Here is a 9,269-nt window from a genome sequence, read left to right on the forward strand (position 1 = left end):
CGTTGTTAGCAGACTAGCTGAATATCTAAAGAACAAAGCAGGGCCGAGACCGGTTTGGCTCAGTGGATAGAGCGTCGGCCTGCGGACTCAAGGGTCCCGGGTTCGATTCCAGTCAAGGGCATGTACCTGGGTTGCGGGCACATCCCCAGTGGGAGATGTGCAGGAGGCAGCTGATCGTTGTTTCTCTCTCATCGATGTTTCTAGCTCTCTATCTCTCTCCCTTCCTCTCTGTGAAAAATCAATAAAATATATTTAAAAAAATAAAATAAAATAAAGAACAAAGCAGGTCCTAAGAAGAGATAAAGAATAGAAAATATTAAGAAAGAAGATCAAATGAGGAAGTATGAACCAAAAAAGATAACTATTACATTTTCTGAGGGAAATAGAATAGAAAAATTAGGCTGAGAAGATATTGCTTTGGTCATATGACTATAAGGAAAGAATGGTTATTTATTTGAGCTTCAATATATATTGGTTTTTAAACACTACTCAGCAATCTTTCTTAATCTTTGTATTTTCTTTAATTTGTAGTTACCATTTGCTCTTAATCTCACTGTGAAAGTACTAGATTTATCACAGCCCAAGTGGTAGACTTGGGCAAGTTAAGTTCTTTGGGCTTCAGTTTTATTCCTGTAGATTCAGAAGTTCTCTCCCTAGTTCAAGTGAGTTAGCATTAAGTCAATTCACTTCTCTCTCCACATTATCACTGTCATATATATATATCTCACAAGAAATCATTACTTTATTAATAATAGAAACAGTACAAATTTCAAACCAAGTTGCAGTTATTATTTTAAAACACACAAAAAAGGTCCTCATATTTAGATGTTAATTAGATGTTAATTCTAAAACAGCATTACAATGACATTACTGTTGCTCTTCAGGGCTGGGACTGCCTTTGCTGTCAACACATTTCTCCTGTGACATGATCGATTCTATGTCCTTAACTCCCACTCCTGTCTCATCAACCTCTTTCTCTTCACTCTCTTCTTGTACAGTTGGAGTCAGAGTGTTCTGTTTAACATCTGAGACAGTTTCACCTTGAACTTTGAATTTCTCAGTAGCTGTTAACTGTGCTTGCTGGGATAAATTTTCAATCTTGGCTTTGCCAAAAACTATGTAGGTATCTGAAGCTGAGCTCTTATGGACATCAGGTTTGGTGATGATAAAGAGGTCATTTTTAGATTTCTAGATTACTGATTTTAGTAACCCCGGTGCCCCACTGAAGACCCAGTTTGGACATAGCCTCTCGTGTCCTCTTTTCACTCCTCTCTGTTTTTCCTTTTTCATTGATTTCAGCTGCTGCTGCCAGCGAGGCTCAGGTGGCTGCCTGTGTGAAATCTTGTTCCTGAAGCTCTGATGCTGTTCCATCATTGTCAGATTCTGCTCCAGACCCTGATTAGCCTGGGGCTGTGGCGACACCTGCTCTGTGCATTTTGTGCAGAACGAGGAACCAAAATGACAGCAGGAAGAGAGATAACGCAACCTGTTGCAGAAATATCTCTGTATCTCTTATTGTGTTGGGGGGTGATGTAAAATCAAAGGATTTAGGAATTAGAAGACCTCCTGGGTTCAAATTCTGGTCTGAGTAACATGGGGAAATTTATTTAATCTTTCTGAACTTCAGTTATTTATCAAATGAAGATAATTTCAAAGGGATGATTTAAAACAATATCTTGTTTGGCTAGCCATCAATTAATAGATAACCACCTCACAAAATGTATAAAAAATTGAAAACACCATTAAGCAACGATATTGCTATTGTACAAATAATTCATTGGGGATTGTAAATTAATGTCTTATAATGCTATCTTAACATGTAATGTTTTTGTTACCCATATTTCAAAACTAACTTGTCATTAACGAATTTCTGTTCCAAAAAAAAGTTTGCCATAATTATTTTCTAAAACAAAAGGGTGCATTTTATTGACTAGTCAGTAATTATGATAAATAAACTTTTTAATGTCAAACATGAAATTTTTAAAAAAGTATAACCTAATTTTAAAAATATGGCATTGCCCCTTTGCTTCTTATTTGGAGGAGTTCTACTGGCACGTTTATCACACTTAGGCAGTGCTCTTCCAACGCGGTGGTGCCTTGGGCCAGGTATTTGTCTCAACAACCCACAAATCTAGAGTGAAGTTAACCAGTTTTGTCTGAATTTAAAAAAATAGATTCACTTCTGAAAATTCTCCTCTAGAATTAGACAATGGAAATAAAGATGGTTTGACACATACCATATTTTAACTTTGGGATAGCTATAGGATGTAAAGTAAAATTTCAAATGCCTGGTTTTCAAGCATTATATTCTACTTCCTAAACTTTAACAGCAATACAAGTCAACAATCAAACAACTGAATTTTGACATCTTTGAAATATCTCACCAATATCACATACAGAACTGAGTTTTTTCTCAGTGGAAAACAGAAATAACTGCAATAATAGGATCCCAGGAGCCTATGTTTGTACGATAAGAGAAGAGGCAAAGGGAGCTACGCAGATGCCAAGTGAATCAGCCCTCATTTCCACTGTTGTTCATGGAATTGCAATGGAATAAAGGAACAATCTGCAAAGACCTCCCTCTACTCCGGGAAAGATAAAAGCTGAGATATCTCTAGCTTCAGTTCACTTCTAATACGGTGAGACTGGAGCTCAAACTGTCATGATGTCTTTCCGTTCCTCCCTCTGCTTAGCCACCAAAGACAATACAATGTTTTAGAATATTTTAATTCTTTCATTACGAATGATTTTAAATAAAATTTGCTAATCTAAAAAATAATAAAGGGTAATATTTTCAAGAGACAATAACCAAGAAATCGTTTTTTAATTTCTGGTAGTGGGTTTCTCTGAAACAATAACAATAAAAGAAGGAAATTCAACAATCACTGTGTATCTGCTTTTATTTTTTTGCACAAACCTATGGGGTAGGCATTATCGGTTTAGACTAAATGAAAAAAGAAAAAGACTAGATAGGTTATACAACTTGCCAAATATCACACAGCTAGTACATAAAAGAATTTTGGATTCTTCTAAAACTGTGCATTAAGGGTTAGATCACTTTTCCCTTCTCCCCAGATACATCATTACTTTTATGATGTTATAAAACTGTTAATCATTCTGGCCTTCCTAAAATGAGACTGACTAGAAGCTCTCATTTGCTTTGCAACTCTATGATATCATGAGTCAGACTGGGGCACACATTGACAGAATAATTGGCCAAGAATATAGGGTCGTGGCATCATCTCAGAAGCTTTCCATAAATGACCTGAATAAAGAAAGCCCAAATACAATAACAACTTTATTATAATTCACTCAGTAGTGTTCCTTTTGCTTGAGAGAGTTAACATACCACCCTGAATGCCATGTTTAATATCAGACAATAAGTGAGTCATTTGGGAGATGGAGATCAATGACGTCCCTACATTCAAATCAATTGTAGAATAATTAACTAAAACCTAAACCCAGGAAGTTCAAAAATTGAAATGCTCTTCAGTGCACTTTTATATTACCAATCATTGTTGTACAGGATGTACTTGTGATTGAGGATAGCAGCCTTGACAATTTAATGAAGAAAAGATAAAACACAGTAATCCTATAGACAGCAAAGCTGATCTATTTATCAACAAATGCATTAGAAATTGTCCATCATTAAATTATACATCAATAATGGTATAAAATGAAAAGAAACAAGTGCCAAACAGGTTCTCTATTATAACAAAAATGTTGGAAATGTAAGCCCTCAGACTCATGTATGAAAATAAATCTTACTAATCTATGACCTAATTGTATAGTGATGTTAGCAAGAATGATGTAATAGTTCTTAATTAAGCAAAAATTCCATTAATAGAAGATTAACCTAACAAATAGAACATAAATTTCAACAGATTTGGCAAATAATATACACCATTTTTAAACTTATAAGGACATACATTAAAATAATACTACTATTGCCCGGCTGGTGTGGCTCAGTGGTATAGTGTTGACCTACAAACCAGGAGTTCATGATTAAATCCCCAGTCAGGTCACATGCCCTGGCCGTATGTTTATCCTGGTATAATTTTTCATCTTTTAAACATTTAAAATTATATTCTAATATGTTTATTTTATTTTATTTTAGAAATGAACTCTATATTTATTTATTTATTTATTTATTTATTAAATCTTTATTGTTGAAAGTATTACATAGACCCTCCTTTTCCCCCCACTAACCCCTTCCAGCCCATTCCTATCTCCCCCATCCCCTCCAGGCCCTCATCACCCCATTGTCTGTGTCCACAGATTATGCATATATGCATATAAGTTCATTGGTTGATCTCTTCCCACCTACCCTCCCCTGTCTTCCCTCTGAGGCTCAACAGTCTGTTCATGCTTCTCTGTCTCTGGGTCTATTTTCTATCAACAGTTTATTTGGTTCATTAGAGTCCACATATGAGTGAGTTCATGTGATATGTAGCTTTCTCTGACTGGGTTATTTTGTTTAGCATAATACTCTCCAGGTTCATCCATGCTGTTGCAAATGGCAAGAGGATTTTTTTTCTTTTTTACAGCTGCATAGTATTCCAGATTTTTTTCTTTTTTACAGCTGCATAGTATTCCATGGTATAAATGTACCACAGCTTTTTTATCTACTCATCTACTGATGGGCACTTAGGCTGTTTCCAAATCTTAGCTATTGTGAATTGTGATATTATGAACATAAAAGTGCATACATTCTTTCTGATGAGTGTTTCTGATTTCTTAGGGCACTGGTCGGCAAACTCATTAGTCAACAGAGCCAAATATCAACAGTACAATGATTGAAATTTCTTTTGAGAGCCAAATTTTTTAAACTTAAACTATATAGGTAGGTACATATTGTTATTAACTTAATTAGGGTACTCCTAAGGCTTAGGAAGAGCCACACTCAAGGGGCCAAAGAGCCCCATGTGGCTCGTGAGCCGCAGTTTGCCGACCACGGTCTTAGGGTATAATCCTAGAAGTGGAATCACTGGGTCATAAGGCAGTTCCATTTTTAATATTTTGAGGAAACTCCATACTGTTTTCCACAGTGGCTGCACCAGTCTGCATTCCCACCAGCAGTGTACTAGGGTTCCCTTTTCTCCACATCCTTCCCAACACTTGTCCTTTGTTGATTTGTTGATGATAGTCATCCTGACAGGTGTGAGGTGATATCCCATTGTTGTTTCAATTTGCATCCCTTAGATGATTAGTGATTTAGAGCATTTTTTTCATATGTTTCTTGGCCTCTGTATGTCCACTTTGAAGAAGTGCCTATTTAGGTCCTTTGTCCATTTTTTAATTGGATTGCTTGTTTTCCTTTTATTAAGTTGTATGAGTTCCCTATATAGTTTAGAAATTAACTCCTTATTGGATGTATCATTGGCAAATAAGGTCTCCCATATAGTGGACTCTTTTTTGTTTTGTTGATGGTTTCGTTTGCAGTGCAGAAGCTTTTTATGTTGATATAGTCCCATTTGTTTATTTTCCTCTTAGTTTTCCATTGTCCTAGGAGATGTATCGGTAAACATATTGCTGGGAGAGATGTCTGAGATTTGGGTGCCTATGGTTTCTTCTAGTATTTTTATGGTTTCATGTCTTACATTTAAGTCTTATCTACTTTGAGTTTATTCTTGTGTATGGTGTAAGTAGGTGGTCTAGTCTCATTTTTTTTGCATGTACTTGTCCAATTTTCCCAACACCATTTATTGAAGAGACTGTCTCTGCTCCAATATTACCCTCAGCAATCTACAGATTCAATGCAATCCCTATTAAAATAGCAACCGCATATTTCACAGATCTAGAACAAACACTGCAGAACTTTATATGGGACCAAAAAAGACTTCGAATAGCCACAGCAATCTTGACCAAGAAGAACAAAATTGGAGGAATCAATACCAGATATCAAATTATACTAAAAAGCCACTGTGCCCAAAACACCCTGGAACTGGCACAAGAACAGGCATACAGATCAATGGAACAGAACAGGCAATCCAGAAATCAACCCAAGCCACTGTGCTCAATGAATATGTGTCAGATGTATTCTTAAAGAGATTTTAGAAGGGCTGCCATGCAGAGGAAGTCCAGCCTCGTCCCAGCACTGCTGTGGCTGCATGGGGGACTGCATGTTTCTGGGATTTATTTAGGAAACTGATTTGCTCACATGCTATGCTCACCTACAAATTTTATGTGACAATTGGCATCCATAATTATAATTTAAAATACAACTTATCATCTTTTTCAGACCCAGGTAGAAGCTCTCAACATAAATATTATATATTATGTAATATATAATATTTATATATATTATATATTATATTATTCAAACTAAAAGTCACAAAATGTATAAAAATCAGTTGCTGTAATTTGGTAGAGCATCTCTTAGAGACTACTAATAAGTTCAACACGTGTTCTACATGTCCTGGCAGGAATCTTACAAAATTAATTCAGGGTTAAAATGATATTTTAATTCGCACATAGATATAAATATTTTAGAGTCCTATACTCAAAAATTAAGAAAATTCTGTAGCATGTTATGTGTATCCTTGTCATTGTTAATTGTGTTTCAGATCAATAGAAATACAGTGTTTGTCATAAATCTGTAAAGTTCATATCCATACATTTTAAATTTTCTAGTATCCACTTTTAAAAATTTATAAGGGTGAAATATAATTTAATAATGTCGTTAACAGAATATATTTAAAATATTATCATTTAATCAATATAAAACATCAATGAGCTACTTTTTATTCATTTTCATATAAAATATCCTAAAGTCTGGTATGTATTTTACATTTATCTCAATTTGGACGAACTAGCCACATCTTAAATGTTCATTAGCCACATGTGTCTAGTGGGTACTGCATTTGGTAATAGTACAGGTGCAGATCTTTAATAGAATATTATGTCAAACATCAGACACACACACACACAAATTCAGGCCTATTTAAGTAAAACTTCAATAATCAAAATGAGTGAGGAATGAAAAAATGTCAGTTGAATTTTTTTGATTGACTAATGTTTGGGTTGTTTTGTTTCCATATACATATATATATATAGAAGTAATTTAGCAAAAATATTTTATAGTTTTAAAGTGAGATTAAGTTTTCTTTTCTTGCAAGAGTAAGTACAGATGCAAGTGGACTAATTTATCTACTATGCAATCCTAGCCCATATAAATTTTTTTTCTCAACTATTCTGTAACACAACATGTTGCTTTAAATTCCTCAGAGATTTATCATAGTGGGGAATTGAGTGTTTTGTTGTTTTTATCAATATATTGAGGCTTACTGCATTTATTGATTCTCTCAACCCTATTCTACAAAATTTTGAATGCACAAACTAAAACTGCAAATAGATCAAGCTAAGAGATAATATAAATCAAAACAAGACAGGGGATTGTGTGTTTGTCATAGTATTCAGCAATTACTCATGAGATACAAAATTTCATTCTCTTTTTGGCAGCTTGTATAAAGTAGAGATTTTGATCACTTACATAGTAGTATTTGGTAAGGAAAAAATGCCTGGTCTTTCAGATGATACACAACTTTCCTCCAAGTCAAACCTTAAATTAGTCTTAAAGTGTAATTTTTCTGACAGTTTCTTCCATCTTTTGCCTAAGCACCCTTCACTACACTATTGTCTGTGTGCATAAAAGTTCTTCAGTTAATAATCTCTTCCGGCCCACCCACCCATCCACCTCCCCACCTTCTTAAAGTAACAGGAAGACTTTTAAATGATAGACTGTATCTCAAAATAAACTTCAGAAGCAATAATAATAGTTTATATTGTATATTATGATTGCAAATATGTTCAAAGCAATAGTATACATTGCATCTAAAAGTACTAAAAGGAACCAAATGTTTTTAAGAATCATTGTGCGTGTATGTGTTAAAAAGTATGGTGGTGGTTGTTTCTTTGTTTATTTTGTAGTTTTTTTTTTATTATGCAACTAGAGGCCCAGTGCATGAGAGGGGGTTGTCCCTCAGCCCAGCTTGCATCCTCTCACAATCTGGGTCTGCTGGCTCCCAATTGCTCGCCTGCCTGCCAGCCTGATCACCCCCTAACCACTCTCCTACCAGACTGATAGACTCCCAACTGCTCCCCTACCAGCTTGATTGCTCCCAATTCCCCTCCCCTGCAGGCCTGGTCCCCACCAATTCCCCTCCCCTGCAGGCTTGGTGCCCCCCAAATGCCCTCCCTGCTGGCCTGGTCGCCCCTAACTGCCCTCCCCTGCCAGCCATCCTGTGACAGCCATCTTGTGCTCCCGTGGGGGCGATGATCTTGTGGGAGGGTGTGACAGTCAATTTATATATTACCTCTTTATTCTATAGATAGACATGGCATTATTTTTCAAATCATAAAATAAAGTTTATAAAATAAAGTAAAACAGACATAAATACATAGATAGCATTAGACAAACAGAGAAAACTATTTTGAAACCTCAAAATGTACAAGGGCTTCAAAAGGATTATGTCAATTTATCAAGACTGACATTGTTTTGGGTTAAAATACTTAATTCCTATTTCAAATAGCCTTCCAAGCAGAACTTGTCTTGCTTATTCACATTCATTTGCCCTAGGAAAATGTTGTCTTTCAACTAACATATGTTCTTCTATTTTTCACAGTGATTATGATTAAATTGTAAACTTGAACATAACAGTATAGCTCATGCTCAAAACTAATCACACAGTAGGTGTAGCTATTGAGGAACAATCTTAATGCTTTTACATGCATTCATTTATTTAGACAGGCAAGCAGAATGTTTATATTTTGTATTTTTCTTTAATTTAATATTAAAATATTTTCAGCAACCAGACAGAAACAAAAATTATGATAGATATTTATGTTCCCACCATCCAGATTTGACACCTCAACATTTTTCCATTGTTGCTTATCTGTTTTAAAAGAAATAAAACCATTCATAAACAGTAAAAGCTTCCCACTGGATTCTATTTCCCCTTTTCCTTTTTATCAAAAGGTAATAACTATCCTCAACTGGTTGTATACTCTCCTTATGTATAGTGTCTTTTGTAGTATTTTAAGTTCATAAAAAATAATATTGTTTTGCTTTTGTACTTGTGTAAATGGCATATATAATTTTGTAACTTATTTAATTGCACATTTGGTTTTTTTTTAATATTATCACAGTTTAGCCACATCTAGCTAATTTATTTTAATCAATCCTATATAATAAAGAGGTAATATTCAAATTAACCCTCATGCCCTCACAAGATGGCTGCCTACAACCAAATGACTGAACAGCAGGCTAT

General features: G+C 35.0%; 1 pseudogene; it reads right to left on the bottom strand.

Annotated features, from left to right (window-relative positions):
* Positions 1 to 828: 828 nt before the first annotated feature.
* LOC102766663 overlaps positions 829 to 9,269 on the bottom strand; it is a 26,298-nt pseudogene continuing 17,857 nt past the window's right edge.

Source organism: Myotis davidii, unplaced genomic scaffold (assembly GCF_000327345.1).
Source record: "Myotis davidii unplaced genomic scaffold, ASM32734v1 scaffold560, whole genome shotgun sequence".
NCBI lineage: Eukaryota > Metazoa > Chordata > Mammalia > Chiroptera > Vespertilionidae > Myotis > Myotis davidii.